Source organism: Pezoporus flaviventris, unplaced genomic scaffold, assembly GCF_033815535.1.
Source record: "Pezoporus flaviventris isolate CSIRO_AGI_PZ_B2104156 unplaced genomic scaffold, CSIRO_AGI_Pfla_v1 ptg000007l, whole genome shotgun sequence".
Classification (NCBI taxonomy): domain Eukaryota; kingdom Metazoa; phylum Chordata; class Aves; order Psittaciformes; family Psittacidae; genus Pezoporus; species Pezoporus flaviventris.
In genome coordinates, this window is record NW_026892555.1 from 10327076 (window position 1) to 10351824 (window position 24749).

The following is a 24749-nucleotide window of genomic DNA, read 5'->3' on the forward strand; positions in this document are numbered from 1 at the left end:
CACACATTAGCAGATATCCCCCTGCAGTTGAGGCAATAACCCATGCCAGAGCAGGTGAATGCCCAAAGGAGGCTGTGACCCCGTGGAAGGGACCTATGCTGGAGGAGTTTGTAAAGAACTAAAGGACTCATGTTGGAGATGTTAATGGAGGACTATCTTCTGTGGGAAGGAACTCAGACTGGAGCAGGGGAAGAATGTGAGAAGGAAGGAGATGCAGAGACAATGTGTGATGAACTGAGTGAACCCCCATTACCCATGCCCCTGCACTGCTAAGGGAAAGGAGGTAGAATTACTTCACTCCCATTACCTGGGAGTGAAATTGAGCCCTGGAATAAAGTGTTTAAAGACTTGGTTTTATTTCCCATTATCCTACTCCAATTTGATTTGTAATATATTAAACTGATTTCCCCAAGGTGAGTCTGTGTTTTGCCTGTGACAGTAGTGGGTGAGCGATCTCTCCCTGTCCTTATGCTGACCCTCAAGTCTTTCATTGTATGTTCTCTCCCCTGCCCAGTTGAGGGGAGTGATGGAGTGGCTTTGGTAGGCACCTGGCATCCAGCAAGGGCTCAACACACCACAGTGACTCATCCTTTCTATTCTGAATTAACCCGTGTTTGAGGCAGATCAAATGAAGCCCAGCTCAACACCAGCTGCAGTGAGTCTCACCACTCACCCACTGTGCAGTGAGTCTCTTGTAGAGTGAAATTTATGGCTGTATTAAGCCACACTGATTTCACTTGTGATCGGTCCGCAGCCCACTGCACTGATCCTCCCTGAAGAATGCAGAGTGAACCAGCTCTTGAAGTCAGCTCTGACAGTCCCCATTGCTTTACTTTGGTAGTACAGATGGCTCTGGCTAACTTGAAAATCAGAGAAAGAGTACAGGATGCACAAGCATACCCAGGCTAGCTTTAATCTAGATCGGTTCAACTCAGGCTAACCCCTTCAATGTGTTCCCAGATGGCAACTTGAACAGACTGTGCTGCCACAGCTACTCCCTTGTTGATGACAGTTAGTGTGTCTACATGTACTCTAAGCATACTTCTGGTTGCTTAAAATACAGGGCTGTATTGGCAGAGACCTCCTTGAGCACAGCTAGGAGTAAGTCAGTGCATACTTATGAGAGCAGAGCAGGAGCTGTGCCCAGTGCTCTGGGGAAGCTTTGAAAAGACATGGAAGGAAAAATGGTCTCTGGTTTTGTACCTGGCAAACAGTGCACGGTTTTGGTCTGCAAATCTTCCTGCATCACCAGTCACTGTCAACCAGTGCCTCAGTTCCCTGTCTGCACTTTGTGTGTGTGGTGAAGGTGAACTGATGCATCTGGCAGATGCTGAGGCCCTGCAGCACCAGGGTCAGAGTCACAGAATCATTGAATGGTTAGGGTTGGAAAGGACCATAAGATCATCCAGATCCAACCCCCCTGCCCTGGGCAGGGACGTTTGCTATTAGACCAGGTGCTCAAGGCCCCTTCCAGCCTGGCCTTGAACACTGCCAGGGATAGGGCAGCCACAGCTTCCTTGGGCAACCCGTGCCAGTGCCTTAGCATGCCTTCCAGGAGAATCTGCTCCAAGATTTTGCCAGGCACAGAGGTGAGACTGACTGGTCTGTAATTCCCCCGGTCATCCATTTTCCCCTTCTTGAAAATGGGGGTTATATTTCCCTTTTTCCAGTCTTTGGGAACTTCACCTGACTGCCATGATTTCTCAAATCTGATGGCCAGTGGTTTAGCAACTTCTTTTGCCACCTCCTTCAGGACCCACAGATGGATCTCATCAGGACCCATGGACTTGTGCATGTTCAGATTTTTAAGATGGTCTCGAACCAAATCCTCTCCTACAGTGGGTGCAAGGTCTTCATTCTCACAGTCCCTACGTCTGCCTTCCAAGACTTGGGTGATGTGGTCAGAGCCTTTGCCAGTAAAGACCAAGGCAAAGAAGTTATTCAGAACCTCAGCCTTCTCCAAATCCTGTGTAGCCAGTTCTCCTGAGAGCTTCCTGAGGGGGCCTACATTCTCCCTAGTCTGTTTTTTATTTGTTATGTACCTGTAGAATCCCTTCCTGTTATCCTTAATATCCCTAGACAAGTTTAATTCTAACTGGGCCTTAGCTTTCCTAACCTGGTCCCTAGCTTCTCGGACAACATCCCTGTACTCTTCCCAGGCTGTCTTTCCTTGCTTCCACTTTTTATAAGCCTCTTTTTTTCATCTGAATTTTCCTCAGTAGCTCCTTATCCATCCAAGGAGGTCTCCTGGCCCTCCTGCTGCACTTCCTTCTGGTTGGGATGCAACACTCCTGAGCTTGTTGCAGGTGATCCTTGAATGTCAACCAACAGTCGTGGGCCCCTCTGCCCTCTAGGGCTGTATCCCATGGAACCTTACTAAGCAGGTTCCTGAAGAGGCCAAAGTCTGCTCTTTTGAAGTCCAGGGCAGTGAGCTTGCTGCACGCTCTTCTCACTGTCCTGAGGATCTCAAATTCGAGCATCTCATGATCGCTGCATCCAAGGCTGCCCTGGAGAGTCACATTCCCAACGAGCCCTTCCCTGTTGGTGAGCACGAGGTCAAGCATGGCATCTCTCCTTGTCGGCTCCTCTATTACTTGCAGAAGGAAGTTGTCTTCTACACAATCGAGGAACCTCCTGGATTGTTTGTGCCGGGCTGTTCCGTCCTTCCAACAGATGTCAGGGTGGTTGAAGTCACCCATGAGAACAAGGGCCTGCGAGCGTGAGGCTTTTCCTATCTGTCCATAGAGTGCTATAGACCATTCCCTTTGGTAACTATTACAACGTGCTCATTACTGCCATACTGAGCTGTGTAGCAGCTCAGAAAACTTGGGAGAGAGAGAAACAATATCTACCAGTGTCTGTGAGTGAGCAGCTCTTCTGCTGCTGCTTTAGAGAGTTATTTAATTTAAACTTGTCTTAATTTAATTCTTCTGCTCTCAAGCTGTCAGCTCCTGTCTCTGCAGTGTCAAAAAGGCCAGCCTTCACTGCCCATTAATCCAATTTATGCTCAAGCACCATCACCTTCCTCCCAGGCTGCCCATCATCCAGAGAGAAGCTCTCTGTAAAATCTGCAGCTTTAATATTTTCAACTTGTGAATGGCTTTTCCGCCAGGGTGCTTGTAAAGCAGCCTAGCCATAGATAAGAACATCAGTCTCCTCTCTCTGCTGCCCTTGTATTGAACATGATGGTTTGGTATGATTTTTGTCTTATCCCCTGCATTGTTATAGGAAGCCCAATACATCCACTCCTGATGTCTCTTTGTCTGCTATAGTCAAACTGTTCATAGTATAGAATGTTACCCCCAGTGAGCAGGGGTAACAGCAAATTCCTTGGCTGGACTATTTTCTCTGCTCTTTGACCAGCCTCTTAAGGTTTTGATCCCTCACAAGGACCTCTGGGACTCTGTTTTAGTAACCAAGTTCTTTACTGTGAGGGTGCTGAGGCACTGGCACAGGTTGCCTGGAGAAGCTGTGGCTGCCTCATCCCTGGCAGTGTTCAAGGTCAGGTTGGACGGGGCCTGGAGCAACCTTCTCTAGTGAATGTGTCCCTGCCCATGGCAGGGGTTGGAACTGGATGAGCTCTAAGGTCCCTTCCAACCCAAACCGTTCTATATTTCTATGATTCACTACTACCAATAATAATGTCAAAAATCCTTTGGCCTATAGCTGTAACTTCCGACATAAGAAGGTTATTGCTCTCTGTGTCTGGGTTTTGCTGCAGTTTTTAACTTCTCTTTACAAGATCATGTTCTAGTACATTTAGAAGAATAGAAAACATTAAAGCAAACTCTTGCTTTTTCTCTACTCATTCCATGGTCTTTGACCATCCAGCATCTAGATTAGCAGAGTTACTTTTGGATTATTCTTAAATAGCCTTAAATCAAGGGGAGAGGAAAATTGGATGTTAAATGTCAATTCATCAGCCTATGGCATGGCTAAAACTCAGGTCAGCAATAAACACAATGGATTTCAGTAGAGTCACCTCAAATATACATAAGTAGAGCCAAGAGCTTAATTTGATCTTAAAGTAACATTTCAGAAGACTCATCAGAGCAGTGACTGGATTTTTAATAGCAGCCATTAACCACAGTTCAGCCATGCAGTGTCATTAGTGTTGGTAGGAATGCTCAAGTGTAATTTGTCTCACTGTTTCCGAGTAAGCAAAGTGGAGACAATAACTCTATTAATGAAAGCTGGAACTGTGTTTACCAAACTGGCAAAAATAGAGTCCTGTGTCTATATACCAGAATGGAAATTAATCAATGAAAAAACATGGAGTAGGAAGTGCTATTCTAAAAATAACAACAAGAAAATGAACTAATAATTATCTTTTTCACCAAGGCAGCTATTTTGTTGACTGCAGTGTATCTGTAAGGCATGAATAAGCCTGCAGTTCTCTTGACAGAAAGACAGCAATCAAATCATGCAACATATTCTCCTGCTGTCATGTTCAATACATTAAATTGTGCTGAGCAGGCATCAGCACAAAGCCTGTAGGACTCGGAAATAAGCATCATGTCATCAACTGAAAGCATTACCAGTTAGTTAACCATTTATACAAAAGGTAATAGCATCTTTATTGCTGGAGATGGAGAAGAGCTAGAGAGCAGAGAAGCCAGACCAGAACGCAAGTATCCCTACAGTTTAATGAACTTTCTTTTTTCATCAGCAGGTCTTGAAGGAGCTGGCGAATGAAGTTGCTAAGCCAGTGTTCATCATATTTGAAAAATCATGGCAGTCAGGTGAAGTTCCTGAGACCTGGAAAAAGGGAAATACAACCCCCATTTTCAAGAAGGGGAAAATGGATGACTTGGGGAATTAAAGACCGCTCAGTCTCACCTCTGTGCCTGGCAAAATCTTGGAGCAGATTCTCCCAGAAGGCATGCTAAGGCACATGAAAATCAACAAGGTGTTTCGTGACAGCCAGCATGGCTTCACTAAGGGGAAATCCTGCCTGACCAATTTGGTGGCCTTCTATGATGGGGCTACAGAACTGATGGACAGGGGTAGAGCAGTTGACATCATCTACCTGGACTTGTGCAAACCGTTCGACACTGTCCCACACAACATCCTTGTCTCTAAATTGGAGAGACATCAATTTGATGGATGGACCACTCGGTGGATAAAGAACTGGCTGGATGGGCGCACACAAAGAGTTGTGGTCAATGGCTCAATGTCCAGCTGGAGACCAGTAACGAGTGGTGTCCCTCAGGGATCGGTGTTGGGACCGGTCTTGTTCAACATCTTTGTCGCTGACATGGACAGTGGGATTGAGTGCGCCCTCAGCAAGTTTGCCGATGACACCAAGCTGTGTGGTTCGGTTGATACACTGGAGGGAAGGAATGCCATCCAGAGGGACCTTGACATGCCTGTGAGGTGGGCTGATGCCAGCCTCATGAAGTTTAACCATGCCAAGTGCAAGGTCCTACACCTGGGTCAGAGCAATCCCAGGCACAGCTCCAGGTTGGGCAGAGAAGAGATTCAGAGCAGTCCTGCGGAGAAGGACTTGGGGGTGCTGGTCAATGAGAAAATGAACATGAGCCGGCTGCAGTGTGTGCTCGCAGCCCAGAAAGCCAACCGTATCCTGGGCTGCATCAAAAGGAGCGTGACCAGCAGGTCAAAGGAGGTGATCCTGCCCCTCTACTCTGCTCTCCTGAGACCTCACCTGGAGTATTGTGTGCATTTCTGGTGTCCTCAACATAAAAAGGACATGGAACTGTTGGAACAAGTCCAGAGGAGGGCCACGAGGATGATCAGGGGACTGGAGCACCTCCTGTATGAAGACAGGCTGAGAAAGTTGGGGCTGTTGAGCCTGGAGAAGAGAGGGCTGCATGGAGACCTCAGAGCAGCCTTCCAGTATCTGAAGGGGGCTTATAAGGATGCTGGGGATGGACTCTTCATTAGGGACTGTAGTGATAGGACAAGGGGTAATGGGTTAAAACTTAAACAGGGGAAGTTTAGATTGGATATAAGGAGGAAATTCTTTCCTGTTAGGGTGGTGAGGCACTGGAATGGGTTGTCCAAGGAGGTTGTGAATGCTCCATCCCTGGCAGTGTTCAAAGCCAGGTTGGACAGAGCCTTGGGTGATATGGTTTAGTGTGAGGTGTCCCTGCCCATGGCGGGGGGGTTGGAACTGGATGATCTTAAAGTCCTTCCCAGCCCTAAGTATTCTATGAGTCTATGATTCTTACTGAAATTTTAATTCCAAACTTGGGCATGCTTAGGACGAAGGAGAACAGACTTTATTCACATTTTATTTGTTCATTAATAAGCTAAATTGTTTACTGCCTGAAGCAGTACCAATTTTAATAGCTCACTATTCTATGCAAAAACCTTCACCCAATGGTTTCTGTTATCATTTCGTCATTCAATTTAAAACACTAAGTCTAAGGAAAGGAAAGGAAAATTGTGAATGCATTTTTGTAATATACCCTAAGAAGAAACTAAAGCAATATTAGAGTTAATCATAAGTTAATGATATCATTCAGTATAGCCATCTGTTGTAAGAAAATGATCTGAAGTAAAACAACCAGAGCCTGGCAAGCCAGGTTGCATGCAGACAATAAATCATTTGACAAATACAATCTGCTTTCACTCTTTTTGCTAACTAATCTATGTCACTCCTGTGCTGAGTTACTGGATTTTAGAAACATGTTACTGCTTCCTGTCATGTACACACAGGTGCTAATGCAGTGAGAAAGACGTCACATTTTGCGTAAGGGCAAACTAAACCCAGCTTTATTGACATCCACTAGTAGATGCTCTAAAGATCATTGGGGAATTAAAGATACAGGACAATTAAAGGAACATCAACAAACTTTAAGATATATCTGGAATATATTTCGTAATAGAAATGTTGATTGCTATTATGATTTTACAGTCATCAATAGTAGATCAGATACTTGTAGTGAAAATAATTAATATTTTTAGGGTAATAGACTAACAGACCAGGGGAGAATGAAATTTCCATAGAGACAAGTCCTGGTATGTGCCTCCTCTGGACTCTGAACTAGATACATCGCATATTAGGACTGTGGTAGAAGATTAAAGGTACACATGACAAGAAAATCAAATGTCAAAGCAATGGTAATAAACAGGGCGGAGATTTTCCTTACAAGTGCCAGACTTGTAAGTGCACAGAGCTGCACCAAAGGGTCATTGAGATGGGGCTAAGTCTAGTGGCAACTGCATTCACAGTCTGACGGTGATGAAATGAACTTGTGCTTGATTTCCATTCAGTAAGATAAACCATTGGTCTACTTGGTCCCAAACCCCAGCAGCTCATTTCACTTCTTATTACAGTCTTATACTTTTTATAAGAGTAACTCTGATACCAGCTCTCCCAGAGAGAAGCAGTACTAGCCATGCCAGCCCCAGGGCTGCTGAGTGATGGCTGTACTAATGTGAGCCAAGCATGTGTTCACTGACTGTGCAGCCTCTGGTGCATAGGGCTGTGCTTCTTTATCCACCAGGCTTGGATCAATCTCACTCAAGCACATTTCTTTTCGGTCTTGGGCTCATTATCAATGGATCATTTGTTTTTGGCATTCACTGCCTACTGGGTCAGCCTTGGAGTCCATACTGGAGCTATCAGCTGCTTCATCAACTTTCAGCTCTCTCTTCACTCTGCTTAGGCTACTTTGAGTGGTGTTATGCTCATCCAAACCACTGAGAACTGTCATTGCCTGCAGCCCACTGTGATATGCTCACTTCTCCTTGCCAACCCCTATGCACATTACCAGACTGCATTGTTGTTTTTCCTGTCTCACTTTTTTCTCTGCCTAAGATGAGTATGGTCCAGTAATCCTATACTGCTAAATAAAAGAGGGCCAGGGAGTGACCCTGATGCCAATAGATATGGTCCTGCTCATGTCTACATTGTTTAGAACTAGGTCCTTGCAGAGAAAACCAGCCATGACCACATCAAGTGGCTCTTGGCCACAACTTTCCTCTGGTCTGAACATAGGGTTTCTTTGTTCTGAACATCTGAAGTACAGTGAAGGCAGTGGTGAGACCACTTACATAGAAGTAGGAGGACACGAAACACAGCGTGTCTTGCAGCTGCCACGGTGCCTGAGGGCACAGCAGGCTGACTGCAGGTGCAGAGCCTGCTGCAACAGCACTGTGACTTTGTATGATGGAAGAAAGCAAACCTGATCCGTTCTCACCTAATATTGTCTTTCAGGAGTGGTCCCTGGAGTAAACCATTCCCTAAAAGATATACCCAGGCTTGGAAAGAGAGTCTTAGACCATGTTTAGTGTTAGAAGACATACCCAGAGTAGGTGTGCACATGCTCCCTGTTCATAGTCTGTGCTGATCTATTTATGACTTGCAGCTTTGCTTCAGAGCAGTGATGGCTCTTGCAAGCCTGCGAAGGATTAATTGAATTGTGTTGCCTGTTTCCATTCCTGTATTGTCAGAGATAAATTGTACTTTTCCCACCCTCAGTTACTGTTTCATATCTAAGGCAATATGCTCCTTCAGAGAATTACTTGTCTCCTCAGATAAGCTTTTAGAAACATGATATGTATTACCTGAACTCATTAAACAATTATATAAGTTAATTGCTTCATTCTGTTTGTCAAGGGACCACTGGAAGTGTAAGTTATGTCCTACAAGCATGGGAAATTCCAGAGGGTTTTTCTTTCAGTATGTCAGAGTCTGCCTCATTTATTTTTTCTATGAGATTTGTGAGTGATCAGCCTGGGGTTTTCTACGTAAGAATTTTCCAGAGCAAATGACCTGTAGAAGGACAGTTCATAGGGCGTGAGTTCAGTTGATACAGGAGGCTCAGCCACATCTATACAGTCATTTGGTGAATCAACTAAACCAAGAGAAAACATAACATAAAAGTTTTGGTTCAAATGGTTCGGTATGCACATATTTAGCACTGAGGGGTTACAGAAGACACAGTGAAGTTCCAGCACATTTTTGCACATGAAGAATAAAGGCTGAATTCAATTTGTTTTCCCTCTAAACTGGGAATGATTAAACCTCAGAAGCCAAGGATGGAATATGGATTGTAATGAATGTTCAATGCTTACTACAAAAAACAGTGATTTATAAGGTTGAATAAGTTATTTTGTGGAATTCCTCAGGTACTGAAAATAGAGAGAGCTCACCTTTCTAGATCAAAGATTTGAGCTTTGCTACTTAATCAGGGCTTCTCCGTACAAATACAGCATTAATAGAACCTGAGGCAAGTCAATTTACCACTTGAAGTCTATTAAGAAAGCTAATCAAGCATCACCAAAAGAGACAATGAACCAGGGACAAGAAACACTGTGAGGTTCACTGCTGGTACAGAATAAAGCTTACTGGTGTCTGTGACAAATGATATCTTCAAATGAAGTACCTGAATATTTTCCACCAAAGGCATGACAGAGCACACCCACAGTGAAAGAAGAAAAAAGAATAGTCACAATGAAAACAACAGGAGAAGATGAAAGTAGCTGAAATGTAGGTCCAGACTTCAATCGGTTACAGAAAATGTTTATGCTACAAGTGATCCCATTGGTTTGGGAAACAGTATTCATGAGTAAGTTCCTCTTCTGTATGAGAAACCTGTAAGAGCTTCCATCAAGTTGATTACACTGCCAAATGCTGACTAATGCTGACATGAAACTCTTCACACTCTGTGTTAAAAGAGTCCCTGCCTGTGATGAAGGAAAACAGTGCAAGCAGAGATCATCTCCCATGGTATCTTTGTTGAGAATAAAGGGATTGATTTTTCATATACATCCATTTCTTTCAACTCCATTTCTTTGGAACAACTCTTCCTGTTTCACAAGTATGTGCAGGAGATAAAGCTGTAAGCAGGACTTACCTTTTGTGCCATCTGTACATATGCATGAAAACCATGTCTGCAGGCAATCTGGGGCCATAAAATTGCAAGAATGCAATCAGTTCTCTGAATATGCCAAACACATGATCAGTCAGAGCATTCAGAACATTGTAGATTTAGCCAGTGAACAGTGCGGACAATGTCCTTCATTTCAGAGGTTACTGAGTTGTCTCATTAATTAGAACTCAAGTGCTTTGCTCTGGATGTAGAGAAAACAAGGGCCAGATGCATCCATAATGTAGACAAAAAGAAGAACCTACACAGTCAGGAAGCTTCTTACCCTTGTGTGATATAATGCACACACTGCTGGGAGTGTTGCTAATGCTTCCTTTGACCCGTTCTCCCCTACTAGCCATTTCTCTCCTTTTCTTCCTTAGGAAAGTCCCTGCTTGGATAAAAGTCTATTATTCCCTTTTGCTGTCTAGCCTATTTTTAAAGCTTTTTTGTGTAACCTAAAGTCATGATACCCAATATTATTCCTATAGTCTGAGAAAAACTGAGCAGTCACAATGAGAGCATGAATTCTATGCTATTTTATGAAAAATCCCCTCTAACTTTTCCACAGAGGAAGACTAAGGTAACTTAAAAATATGCTTTAAAGTTTAACTTAAACATTAACAAAAGGTAATTCAATGTCAGTTTCCTCTAACTCTAAAAGCAAGTAAAAAGCAGAGTTATATTCCCTTTGATTTTAGTGTGGGTGCTGGAAACCAAAAAGAATTAATTAGCTACATGTATAAAATACAAATAATGACCAATCTGTTTCTTTTGACCAAGCTGTTTCCAATGAACAGAATGACTAGTAAAAATGAGGCCCTGTAACATTTCCATAGGGAAAACTTTGACACTTTAGAGGAATTTCAAATTTCAGCCAAGACCCACATTTAACAGTTGGACTAGTTATCTAAGCCAAACTTATGACCCTTGCGTACTCTCCTGACTCACTTCTGCTCAGATAAAATCTTCTTTTGGTTTTTAAACCAAGTTAAATAGATTATGTCTCTGTTTCACCAAAAGAGCTTAAATCAAATCAGATATTTTAGTGTTCATATAACACTTGAAATATTCACTGACATTGAAATAATGACATACATTTTTAACATAAATAATAATCAGGAACTGCATTAAGTTTATAGCATGTGCAAAACTGACTACCCAGATTTTATCTTCAAAATTGCAGTAAATGAGACATAGTGGGAGATACTCCTCAATGGCACTAAATAATAGATGCCCCACGATTAATGCTGCTTCTTTTTCAGTGAGAAGTTCTTCATACTGCTCAAGTGATACATAAACTAAAGAAGTAACCACATAGTCTTTATATTTCTTATTATTAATACCAGCTAACAAAAAGTCTTTATTAAATTTTACTTCCAGGAAGGAAAGTACAGCTCTTCAATTCACCAGAGCACAGCTAAAACACAGGCAAAGGTTGCTCCAGCTCCCTTGTACCAATCACATCATGCCAAGGCATAATTCCAGAGTGGAGTGGATTGATGGTTTCCACAAGGCTGGCAAGGCTTGTGCCTTGCAGGGCTGCAAGCGCTTCCAAACTGGGCCACTCAGAAAGGAGACCAAACATGACATTGCCTAACCACTGTGCATGGCTGTCTCTGTGCTGCAGGATGTATAACCTTGTGCAATTTCCACTAAGAGGCTCAAAAGCAGCAGCAACTTCATGAAACAGCCTGTTAGTTATAACAGGGTACAGATGGATGTCCTCGAAACTGTTCTTTCACTAACAGTCAGATTAAAGGCCAGCAAAGACATATTGCAGCTAAAATGCTCTAGAGCCACCACTGGGCATGCATCTCAGCCTGCCCAATCCAGCTACATATGTCTCTGCTTAACATAGTCAGACCTGAGTGAGTTTGACAGGGTGGCCGCAAGTAGAGCATGTTGGTTGAACAGGTAGGGGATAGGCAGAATGGAAACACAAGGCTGGAGAATTTACCATCCCTGGAGATGAGCTGCATTATCTTCAGTAGACGTTTCTTTCCAGGCTCATCCATAGGGTGTTTGAGTTGTTCATTGAGCTGTGAATGAAGCAATGTGGATGAACACTGACACACAGCCTTGATAGGCAGTATAGGTTCAATAATACCTTTAGCATTGGTCTGTACCTTGCTCCATAGTGGTGTGTGGTGGCTCAGGAAAAAAAAAGATCCAGGCTGCTGGTACTTGTGCAGCTTGAGCCAGTTGTGGGTTTGCGTGCCATCTGGCATGTTGAAATCTCTAGGGACAAGAAGTCCAGGTATTTCACCACTCCTGCTGACAGGTGTCACTGGGCCTCCTTAGTCTAGCTTGAAAATGAGCCTAAAAATCTATTACTTTTACTTTGGGTTTGCTTCTGTTACCAGGTAAGTGGATTTCAAGTGAGTTGCGTGACCTGTGCTTTTTCCTTTAGCTTGGTGAGCCAGCTACACTGGAGAATAAATTGACCTTCATGTCCTCCATAAACATGTGGACAGTACCACCTGTAATGCATGGGACATCAGACTGTTCTGCAGCTCTGAGCCAGATACCGAAAGCACTGCCAAAAACCATGAGACATAAATGATAAATCTTAGACAAAAGTAGTGGAAGAGACTGAAGTGGGTCTCAGGGAATTTGACAAGTAGCTCCTCTACTCCATTTAAGTGGTGATGGATTCATTAAGGCTGTGCACTTAATGCTTCAAGCTGGCTCATTTCTTCCTTCAGATAAGGACCAAGTATCCCACCCACAAGGAACATGGGTCTTTTGTTTGACAGATTCATCCACTCACATCTTTCCTTCTGGCAAAGGAGAAGCTTTTGTGGTCCTGAATTGGATGTATCCATTAAACAACTCAGAACTGCATTCTTCAGCTGTTTTGTTGGACTGATCGTGCCCAGCACTGTTTCAACAGCTAATTGATATTTCCCAGTGGACCTGAGCAGTCATCTGTGTGATAGCAGTAACCCAAAGATATGCTTGCGGAACACTTCTTGGAGCTGTAATCTAGTGCAGTCCACGGATGAAGATACAAGTACATTGTAATTTATGTTTCAGAAAGCTGAAGGCAATGACTTTCAAGGAAGCTTCAGGTCACTGGTTTGAGCCTTAGCTGTGGAAGGGTATGTCTGTGAAAATCTCCTGAGCTGGACCTAAAATGACATAGGTCTGAGAACTGTGATCCTTACAATACAGACAATAGTAATGCAAGGAAATGCCCTGGTCCTTCTATGAGCTAAATTTTCCATGCAACATGAAATTTAGATCTGCAGTTCCCAAAGTAACCATTAAAGAAACAGGATCTTCCACACAGGAATCTTTACTCTGCAGCCTCAAAGTTCTAGTGTGTGTGTGGGGAATAAGTAACTGAAATATCTTGGTGATGTGAGCCTTGGCATTCTGTGCTACCTGACTGCTAACAGTGTGTCTTTCAGGTTTTCCCCTGCCTTTTGACTCCAGTGGATTCAGCAGACAGGGAGAGTTTGCTGGGATCAGAGAGGGCAGCCTGAGAAAAGACCGTAAAACCTCAATGCTCTGTGTGTGCTCCCCTGGCACAAAGGGAGTTTTATCACACAAGGGAAGCAAAGCACAAGACATGCCTTACAGACTATACCATAGCATGCTTTTGTTCATACCAACCCATTAATGGAGACAATCCTTTTACCCTTTTAAGGCTAATCATGCTGAAAGAGCGGTAGGAATTGTGGTCATCTGAGGGAAAATTGTCCCTTTATGGATTGTACCACTGTACATCCTGATTAATAAAATTCTCTCTCAGTCACTTAGAACAGATCTCACCTGGTTCAGCTCAGAAGTATAATAGGCACAAATTTCGAGGCTGATAAACCTCTCAGCTAAAAGATGTGGAGAGACACAGAAGACTATAGATTGAATGAATCACATTTTGTCCAATGCTGAAACTCCATTTAGCATGCTGTAATATAGAAGAACTGTGGTGAAAATGAGAAGGGGTGAAAGGTGGGGAACTATCATATAAATTTATTCACATCGATCAAGAAATTACATCTTTTCATTTACATTCTTCAAGCTAAACCCAGTGTTTTATTCCTTACTCAGCATTACAACAAAACATTACCTTATGAAAAACTACAGATGCTCAAGGCAGTCTGTGCCTAGTCATAATCGTCTAGTGGAAGAAAAAATGTCTTTGCATTCCTGGAAGATCCATCTTCAGAGCATGTGCTATAGTGGTATGATTGCTCCCTAAGTGTGGCATGCGAGGACTTCTTTCCTATTTTCCCTCACTCACTAAACTGCTGGGCACTATTCGCCATGGCTGGAAGATTTTTGTACCCCATGTTACATGAAACTAATCCTTCTCTGGTTATTTCTTAAACTGGGTTTTAGAACAATCTCTCAGTCATTTTTAAACTACCACATTGCTAAGTGCTGACAGTAGCATAAAATAAAGCACTGATTAACAAATGACCATCACCCTGACTACAATAATTCATAACATTTTGACCAATTCACTGGAGGTGGCAAGTTGTCCTTCTGTCCCTCTTCCCCTTCACGTCAGCCATCTAACTGTCATCCAGGCTGACACAGAGCTGGGGCCTTATGACAAGCAACAACAAACTCCATTTCAGCCACTAGAGAAAACAGTTCATTTGCAATTTCCACGTGCCTCTGTTACCTGATTCCCTGCAGCTCGAATGTAAATCACTTTAGGGTAAGTCCCTACTGCCTATGCTGGGACCTTAAACATCTACAGGTAGATAGCAGCAGTGTCTCATCTGTATCTAACTTCCACCCTAAGAGCTTTCCTGCTTCACAGAAGACGGAGCAAAGGTATGGGTATAAGTCCTTCTCAGATGTGTTACAGTGAGTCTCAGATGAGTGTGCTTTGGTTTTTCACACAGCTGGGGCAACTCCTGGCCCCTCTCACCAGAATAGAGGTCACATCTGAGGGTCTACAACAGTGACAAGGTCTGCCAAGTCACAGAGAGAGACGTATCTCACTCCTCAGCTGAGCTACCTCCCTGGTTTCTTCATTCCCCTCTGCATTGAATAGGTGGCTTCTCCACACACAGGTGGTGAAGGACTCCTCCCAGAGAACAAAAGCTGTGGAACTGCACTGTCTCACATCTATCCTTAAGGCATTTGTGCTATTTAGCCTGTTTCTCTGTGCCTGGGACAGCTCACTAAAAGGAAATACAGGCATTATTTTCTTATGGGACATGTCACAGCATCTAGGCGTTAAAATAACATTAACTAAAATGTCTCCCTCTGAAGTCTTTTGCCTCAATTTTCCCATTTGCCAATAGGATGGTTCAACAGACAGATGGTTCTTCAATGTATGTTTTAATTTGCCTCTTACGTCTTCCACAGCTGCTCTCAGGACAAAGATTTACAAATTCTGAGTGACTAATAGGAAGTTCATCTCCAGTTACTTCTTTTTACATGTATTCAAACTTCCATCTCTGTGGTGCTGCCTCCCTGTTCAGAGAACATTAGAAGTACCTCTAGATGATTTTTCCATAAAGGTACAATTTTGCCACACGGACAGCAGCAATCAGTTGCACACAAAAGTTAAGTTTAAGAAAATAACCTAATAGTCATATAGGAGTGGTACACAGCAAAATGCAAATATGGTCTTATTAATTTTGTCTCATCCTCTGGTTCATTAGTAAATAAAGGCAACGAGCTTTCACTCCCTAAAAACTCTGATGAATATTTCACAATAAATGCAAAATAAATAGCTACTTTAGGGAAGTTTTTACCTCTCAGAGATACGTAAAGACACTGTAAGAATATCCATCAGCTTGCATAATCCTAGTGTGTCATAGCGAGCTAACATCTGTCATTGAATTGCAAAGGGCCCATAAGCATCACAAAATGGGATCAGTAACGGAACAGTGTTCCACAATTTCTTCCCTGTTGTCACACACAGCCTTAAGCAAATCTAGGGGGAAAAAAGATCCTCACAATTCACACTTTAACTTCCATATGTCCCCTGGGCAACCCTGGGTGAACACTGTTGAGGTTTGCATGACAAGCTGAGGAAGGCAGAAATCTTGTAAGCAGGAGGCAGAGGGAGTCCTACCTGACCACACTCCACAAGTCTAAGTAGATCTGCTCTCTCACAGTGTCATTTAAAAAAGCAATGCAACCACCTCTGATATTACTGCAATAGCATCATTCAGAGTGGCCTAAACTTTCAGATATTCTACATAAACCTAACTTTAGGAAAGCTTTTGCCATTGCCCTCCTTTATGTTTTCAGGGTAGAACAGCTATTTTTCTGCTGCTTTTTAGAACTTCTCCAACAAAAGTTAAAGAATACCTGAGGTTCTGCTGTCCTTGCCCCATACCACCAGGCCAATGAATAATTCAAGAAACCCAGATTTTGAAGTGAGCACTAATTAGTTCAACTTCCATCTGAAAGAAGTGCAGTAGAAAAATTGGACTCTTTCTTCTGCTGGAGTTAAAACAATGGTGAGATGATACTGTGTGAAGTAAATGTAGAACTGAAAGCGGAGTGCAACCGTCAGTGGCCTGATATTTCCACTGCTAGAACAGTGTTTTACTCTCTGAAAGAAAACAGGCTTGACTATGAAGATGATGCTCTTTCTGAGCACTGTACTTAATGTCTCCAAATCCAAAGGACTGCCCCGAACTGGAGCTGAAACCAGTCTTCTAAAACTGATTTTCTTTTATGTTGTGCCAGGGCAAAATCACACATCCAAAAAACCCTTTTAAACCTTGGAGGTGGAATATGAATTTTGTGACTTGGATTCTTCACTAAATATTATGGCATAAAAAGCATTTATTTTTATGCTAGCATTCAGCAACTGTTACTCTCCAGAATTATTAGCCATTTCAGGGTTCTGCTGCTGGACTGTACCTCTTATTTATAGATCATACCAGCATGAAGATTTTTATTCAATAGAAACTCTGTTGGAGCACCCACTGCACTGCATTAAAAACAAGATCATCTATATGCAAGCTGTAGCTATAGGTAAGTAAAATTATTACACAACATTTCAATAAAACCAGGCTAAATTACATTCACCCTAATGGTCTCCTATTGCATTACTGCTGTTAAGATGTAGATGACACTGCATCAGAGAGTCTCAACTGCTCATTTGTCTTTGCAGCAAAGCAGACTAAAATTTGCCACTTGCTTCACAACCATATTCAAGGCACTTTTGCTTCCCTATTTAATTCTGCCTAATTCCTGGAATCTGAATGCTGGAGCTCAGTTGAACCTTACTGATGATCCCCTTTGGAAGAAAGGATAGGTGTCTTGTTCCCAAAGGGCATTTCAGGCAGGAACAAGGAAGAGGCACATCCATTATTACAGTCTGTCGGGTCTTTGTATGAAATCTGTAAAGGACTCAGTGCTCCCCAACACCTAAGTCTCTGACACATGGCCACTTTTTGGCAGCCCTGAATTCAGGGTCCTGTATGGGCATGCAGGGACCTGACACAGGGACAAGTAGAGAGAGACCTCTGCCAGCTAATGGGAATGATGAGCAGAGGGGCACCTCTCTAAGTTACGTATCTCACCTCCCAGCATGCTTCCCCAGTATTCCAATAGGATCTTATCCAATGGACACTAAAGACCACATATTCCCTCTTTACCTCATTACATACTGAGAAGGCTTTAGTGGCATCATCTGTTCAAAACAGCATCCTAGATTGCAGTAGAAAATAGCTCTGCAAATTCAAGACATTTTGCAATAGCAGGATTGGTGTTAGCTGAGTATTCTGAGAAGAAAAGATATTTCTTATGCTCCTTGAGGAAAAGAAACTAACACTTATTTCTTCAACATAAATGTATTTTTTCATGGCTAGGTTAAAGATCGAATTACTTACAAATTACTACTACTAATATATCATTAATTCATCATCTCTGTTTAATCATTAGAGTTCCTCAGAGATGCAGAATTATTAGCTTTTGTTTCAGATATTAAAAAAAAGCAGGTGATAGTTTTAAGTAGCTTCCTGAGCACAGAACTGAGTGAATATTCATAACAAGGTAAAACAATCTGAGAAATGCTTGGTAGAAGACAACCAAAATCCTATTTAAATTTCATAGGAAACTTCAGATAAAACTTGTGTGTTTCAAAATGCACCGTGACCAAAATTTTCTAGAAATAAATTAAGTTCTGCTTCATAAAATTGAGTCCCTTCCAGCAGGATGGATTTGCGATTAAACAGAATGTTTTACATTTGACCTTTGCCAAAAAATAACACATCAAAATTGAGATTTCTCATGCAAGCACTTCCATTTTGCTTAAAGTTATTTTCCTTTAATAAAAAAAAATCAATTCTAAAAGATTCACATAGTTCCATCCACAACAAAAGCAGCAGATGACCATTAATATGCACCAGATTTCATATCACTTCAGCAGCAGAAGGTACAAGCAGAACTGGAAGGTTGGAAACCCGCTGTTTTGGAGAGATGCACATCAAGTGGTCACGCAGGCTGTGTGCTCTATATAAGCCGCTACAGAAAACATGGTGAAGGATTTGTTTTCTGTTACTTGAGGAGATATATTTTCCTAAAATGAAAAGCCTTAAGATAACAGAACATTTGTGCTCTTTTTTTTTCAGGGTCTCAAATATCATGAAGGCTGGGCTACCTCCCTGCAGGACAGCACTTTCGTGTCATGCAACTGAGGACATGCCAGTATGGTGTTAGGACATACGGAACTGTGCTGGGGATGCAAAGCCCCAGCAGGATGAAACTACAAGACTGTACTGCAGAGAGGGATCCAAACTTATTGCACTCTTGTCTCAACTGTCTTTTGGGAATCCCCTGGTTTGGGCTATTCCCCAAACAATGTACAGGTACTGGCTGGGACCCACTAGCTGGTACAGGTCAAAATCGTGCTGGGGAGGGTGTTAGTAATTAAGCAAAGTGGACATATGCAGAGTCTGTGCTCAAAGTGGCACTCCAGCCCCATTTTCTTCACTAATATAAGTGCTGCCAGTAATGCAGGCTCTTTGTCGTGACTGGACCAGAGAGCATTGCTGTGACTTTTGTTAAAAGGGAAGCCAAACAGTATATAAAACCTGGGACAGGTAAACTGCCTTTATTTAAGAAAGAAGCTTAATAGGGTCCCTTAATCTAGGCATGTGCTCAAACCCTGTTGAAATCGCTGATGCTGAAGCATGTGCTGTAAACCCTTTTCCTGAGTCAAGGCTTCAGCAGCTGCCAGGTGATTCCTGCTGGTGAATGGTGTGTGCAGCACCCGTTCACAGAACCCAGAATGTGGCCAGAGAAATGCAAGCAGTACCTGTGTCAAAATAGCTGCACGCATCAATTACAGAGTTCAGGGGAGATGCCAACTGCTTTGATCTTGGCACATATGTAATGGAGTGGGAAAAAAATGTGTGCTTTTATTTATTTTATTCCAAGTCACTATTTACAAAAAACTCCTCCTATTCATTTATTATTTTCCTTTCTAGGGAACACTGCACATCATAATACCAGTGTTAAAAATGTTTTTAAATTCTTCCTCTATCGCACAAGGAGCAGGATGAAAATATTCTCTCTGGATTGATATATTGACACAGTGGTCTACCAGTTTGCACTCTGTTGTTCAAACAAGATCATGTCCTCATTATCTTACCCTGTGTAAACACATTAAAAAACAATCTGCTACCTAAAGGGCTTTTAGTTTAAATAGAACAAGCAGCCAGGCAAAGGATGCATTTCTATCTTGTATCTGTTCTTCTGAGGAGGACTTGAGGCACAGGGAAGTGGTAAGACCAAGCAAAGTCACACAAGAATGTTATTGTATAGCTAGAAACTGAACCCCCCCCCCTTCACAGAATATCAGCTCCATGTCTTAATCACAAGTCAAGCCTTTGTATGACTGGTGCGTTGAAAATGCTTCAAGCCAAGAGAGGTGCCAAAAACAAACACAATGCGCCAACAGTGTAAACTAATTATATTTTCATAATTACTTCAGTTTCAGTCATTTGAACCGTTATTAGCAGCTCAAACAGAGAATGTGTGGGTTGTGCTTTTGAGTTAGGTTCTTTAATCTTGCATTCTTTCTTAACGCATTGGACAAAATTGACTTCTATTTTGCCATATTAGTTCCCTGCATGTGATTAACGCCCAGGTGCTAGCCTGTGAAGCAGCACAGCAGTGGAAATACAGCTGAATTCCCAAAGCACAGAGTGGTGACTGACAGAGGTACCTGATAAAATACTATTCAGCTAATAAATACAAAAGCACTTCAGCCTTGTTAACTGCATCCAGGTAGAAACAGCTCAGAAAGACTGTGCTCTTTGACTGAGATGATGCAGCACTTGACACTTCTTCCTCTTTGGGGACCTGGCAGTTTCATCACCACATGAGAGTGCTAGGGTCCCCTTGGGCAATCTGTATTATCTGACCTGTTTGCAGGGTTGCTCTCCTGCAAACCTTTTTGCCTCTGCCTTACTACTTTTATCAGATGCAGCTTTTTAGTTTCAAAACTGTCTCATTAAGTCAATTCTGTCTTTCCATGCTTGCGATGTGGTGGTGTGTTCACATAAACCAAAGCAAACAGTAGGACCATTCACATTGATGGAAGGGGTTAAGTGAGACAACAACAAACAGCAAGGTGGAAACACTGTTAAAAAGAAACTATTGTGGTCCATGCAGAAGGAATTAAGTCAGAACACTACAAAGTCTTGCTACTTCATATAGAGAAGATCCAAAACATGCCAGAAGCCAGGGAAATACTAGAATAGATGCTGCTTATTTGTCAGGAGATCCTTTAATTTGTGCCTGGCAGACAGTCATGGAGAGGGAGGGAGGTCAATGGTTGTGCTGCAGCTACGCCTGTGCCAGGCAGCCAGGACTCCTGGAAGGATGCTCCCCTCGTGCAGCCTAAATCATCTTTCAGATGTTTTTCCTCTGAAGCAGCAAGATGATTTTATTTCCTTCAGGAAAGTTAATTTTAAAAGAACAGAAAAAACAAATAATGTAAAACCCAAACAAAAAAAAAAGCCCTGTCGGGTCTGACAACACAGCAGATGGTTACCTAGGGATAGCACAAACACCACCAGCACAAGCATGACTTTGCCAGCTCCCTCCCAGTTTCTGGCTGATTTTGCTTTCCTGTGCAGGCAGCAGCTTTTTCTTCTGTGTTTTAGCATCCTCAAATCCTTGACACTTTGCAGTGACTTGTTCCCCTCCCTGTCAGAGCTACCACCCTGGTTTCTCTCTTCCGATCCATTTCATGCAAGGATATTCACTTAAAAACACCAGCATATGTCACATCACACTGTTTAACACATACCACAATGTGTTACAAAGCTGGGTAGGATGGAGAAAGGTAGGAGTGATGTGATACTTCCTGTGTGCCACAGAAGAAATATGCCAGCCAGCTCCTCATCCACACCACGGAGGACAGCAGAGCAGTGATCTGAGGAAGAACAGGCAATCCCACTGGTGAGGAACTCACCTGGATCCTGAGGTGCATCCTCATAGTCACCCTGCCTCCATCAGATGGAGAACCCTGACCAATGCTGGGACAGAGCAAGAGGGCAGAGCATGGCCTCAGCTGAGGAAATGCCTCAGCAGGATGCAGTCTGACACAGTTTTGGGTTCAAGGTGAAATAGACTTGAGGCTGTCAGAAAGGTTCCCATTTGCGGGCAACCTGCAGGCGCTATAGGTAGTATTGGAGCTCTCCCACTCTGCCTCTGAATCCACAGGGGGAGGATTTCACCTCTACAGTCGCTCCTCAGAAATTTTCCTACATCTTGTACGTTCTTTCTCATCCTGAGCAGCTTTTACAGACCCGGTTTAAAGGCTTGCAATGTGCTTTTTTACTAGGATGAACCACCGCACCCACTCCTTCAGGCTGCAAACACTGTGGTACAGGAACAAAGGAGCCTTTATCACACTCAGCTTGAATTTCTCTCTGCAGGAGGGAATAAACATGTCCTAAAAGTCCCCAGTGAGCGAGCTGTGTTGGACACTACTGCAGAGCACCAATGTATCTGTCCTGGCTGCTTTGGCTTCCAAAGATCAAGATGTTATCACGGTTCAGCATAGAGTGTAGGCAATGGAAGGAAGTAAGAGCCATCTTCACACAACCTAGCAGAGGTGGCTTACTGAAGCATTGAAATTCCTCTCCTTCATAACCGTAGGGAGCATAACCTGGTGCTTACTCACATGATTTGTAGGAGATGCTGCACTCCACTGAGGAGCTATGGGATGCCCAGGGATTACCAGTGTGGAGGCTGAATGGCTCCTGAAGCATAAATCTGATCACTGTGGAATGACAGCCATGGGCTCTCCTGGCATAGAACTGTACTGTGTTTGAAACCACCATTTTTGTTCTCTAGCCCTGTATCTGCAACAACAGCTGCTCAGATTAAGAAAAGAACATTAAAGGCCTGGCTGGCACTCTGACTTGGTCCTGTTATGCAAAGGTATAATTGTACATATAGCCCCTAGCAAAGCGCACCATGGAGCTGAGAATTATGCACTACCATAGTTCAGTTCTAGACAATAGTAAAGTAAGGACCAGCATGTCAGAAAGAGAAATCAGGGTAGATCTTAACATCAGAGAGAGCAGTCACCAGCCAGAGATAAATTTTAAGAGACCTGCAAAGGATTTAAGTGTGCCTCATTATGACCTCAACTACATATAACACTTTATGAAACCTCATTTACTTAATTAGATTTACTACTTATTTTTGCTAACACTCCAGAGATGAAACCTGTGTCCAGGATTTATTTCCATAGCCATATTATTTTGATTAATGAGTGATTCATCATCAGCTGGTCAACATTAGTCAAATATTGCACCGCAAAAAGACTAAAAAAGCATATATTTGGATTTTTAAAATAACTATTGCATAAATAGTTTGGTATCAGTTTCACCTGATACCAAATCATTAAGGTAGAATCAGACTTACGGCGAAGCTCAACCAAAATGGTTTTCAAAGTGCTGGATCTGTTGCCAGTCTCTGTGTGCTCCCACTGGAGTGCATCCCTGTGACAGTGGACCGCTCTTGACCTTGTACAGTTAAACACTGGGTTTGAGGAGGAGGGGCATGGATATGAAGTTTGCAAAGCTACATCTGAACTGTGAAATTTTTGATATCTTAAAAATCTCCTGAGACCCTTGTGAAACCCAAATGTAATAACAATATAATTCTAGAGGTCCTGCCAAAAACCCAGACAAATATTGTGTGCACCAGTCAGCAGTTCCTATTCCCAGATCACTTACACCATCAATTCCAGCTGTGCTGTATGGCTCTCGCTAAAAGACTTGTCCTTTGCGCTGGAATTTCTCCCGAATTGGCCACATTAATGTTCATCAGATTGTAGTGTATCTCAAGGGGAGCCACACTGAAATTATTCAAGCCAAAATGGGATTGTCTCAGCTCAGACTGCCATTTGATTTCAAGTGGTTTGGTTATTCTATCAAAACACAGCCTATATGCCTTTCCACTGCTTCAGATTTCCAGGAGCACACAGCAGGGCTGTGCCCTGCTGGCTTTTGTACCTCTTGAAATTCCCTATTTAGCATTGCATTTCATCCTGATCAACAACACAATGTATCTAAGAATTTGACCTAAAGGACACTGCACAGAGCTGCACACAGTTCATACACCAGATGCGGTAACAGCCAGTGAAGTGTAGTGATCCAACCAAGATAATCAGCTGCCTAATTAACCCAGGCCCAGCTTTACACCAAGATCACTTCCAGTTAACCCATGGCTAGCTGACAGCACAGCCCTGTCCTGCAGAAGTGTGTCCTCACTTCCAAGAGGATGCTAGGCTTGAGGAGACAGGGACAGATGCACAGCTTGTCTGAACCCCCCGGAGCCATCTGAGCTCATGTCCAAGGTGGTCCCAGTGAACTCTCTCCATACACGAGTACCTGTACTCTTTTGTGGGGTCCAAGCTGACGACTGAGTTCATGGCATTGAGCTTCATCTTTTTGCGCTCCAGGAAAAGCATGTACTTTCACCCTGTGAAAGCACTCTGAAAATCCAGGGCTGAATTACTTTATGGTGTTGGGAACACATCCCAGGCTCATCACTGGTGGTAATAGTAGTCCCTCTGGTCTCGTGTACTGCAATTCAATAACCCATTATTAACAGTTGGAGGCAGTGATCTAGCCCTTCTGATTTTTCACTTCTGAATGCAGCTAATTAGTTATGATAATTAGCAGAATTACAGCTCTCCATTCCCCACTTAGGAGTACAATAGTCACAATCTTATAACCACCTACTTTATTCTCCATCCCTGCTTTCTGACAAATGGAGTCAAACACCTTGATTAGAATTTGAGTCCCACGGGGAATAAAAGGCAGAACAAAACAGTAATTTAGCAAGGCAGATTGTTAACATCAGTTCTTTCTCCATTACAGCTCTGTTACAGTGCTGCCTAACAAGCATAGGGCCCATGCAGGGCCAAATCCTGCAGGCGCTGTGGCTGCATTTGCAGGCTCTGGCTTTAAGATGATAACCATTTTCAGTTCTGAAACCTCACCAACCCTAGTTGAGACAGAACCAGCTCCTCTCAAAGGCGAGAAAGGACAGGAAAAGCTTCTTAAAGCTTGGTCTTGATGTTTTCTGACTGCTGATCTGTGTCCTCTAAGATGAAAGGTTTAATTTCAAAGTTATTAAACACTATGTTTGACAGTGTCAGCCCACACTACATGCCAGCTTTCATATCACATTAAGTGGTGAGTCTATAGTCCATTTTCTAGCAATCCCCACTTCCAGTGCTGTTTACTGCTTTAAAGCTCCCTTCCTACAGAAGGAGCCACAAAGCTTTACTCTAAAAATCATTTCATGTTATTGTACTGCAACTGAATCTACGTGGAACAACAAAACCCCTGTATCAGCTGGGAACTGCTTTTAACAGAGCCAAGAATATTTCTCAGGTAGCAAAACCCACTCTTCCAAATCTATCATGTGTGTAGACGATGAATG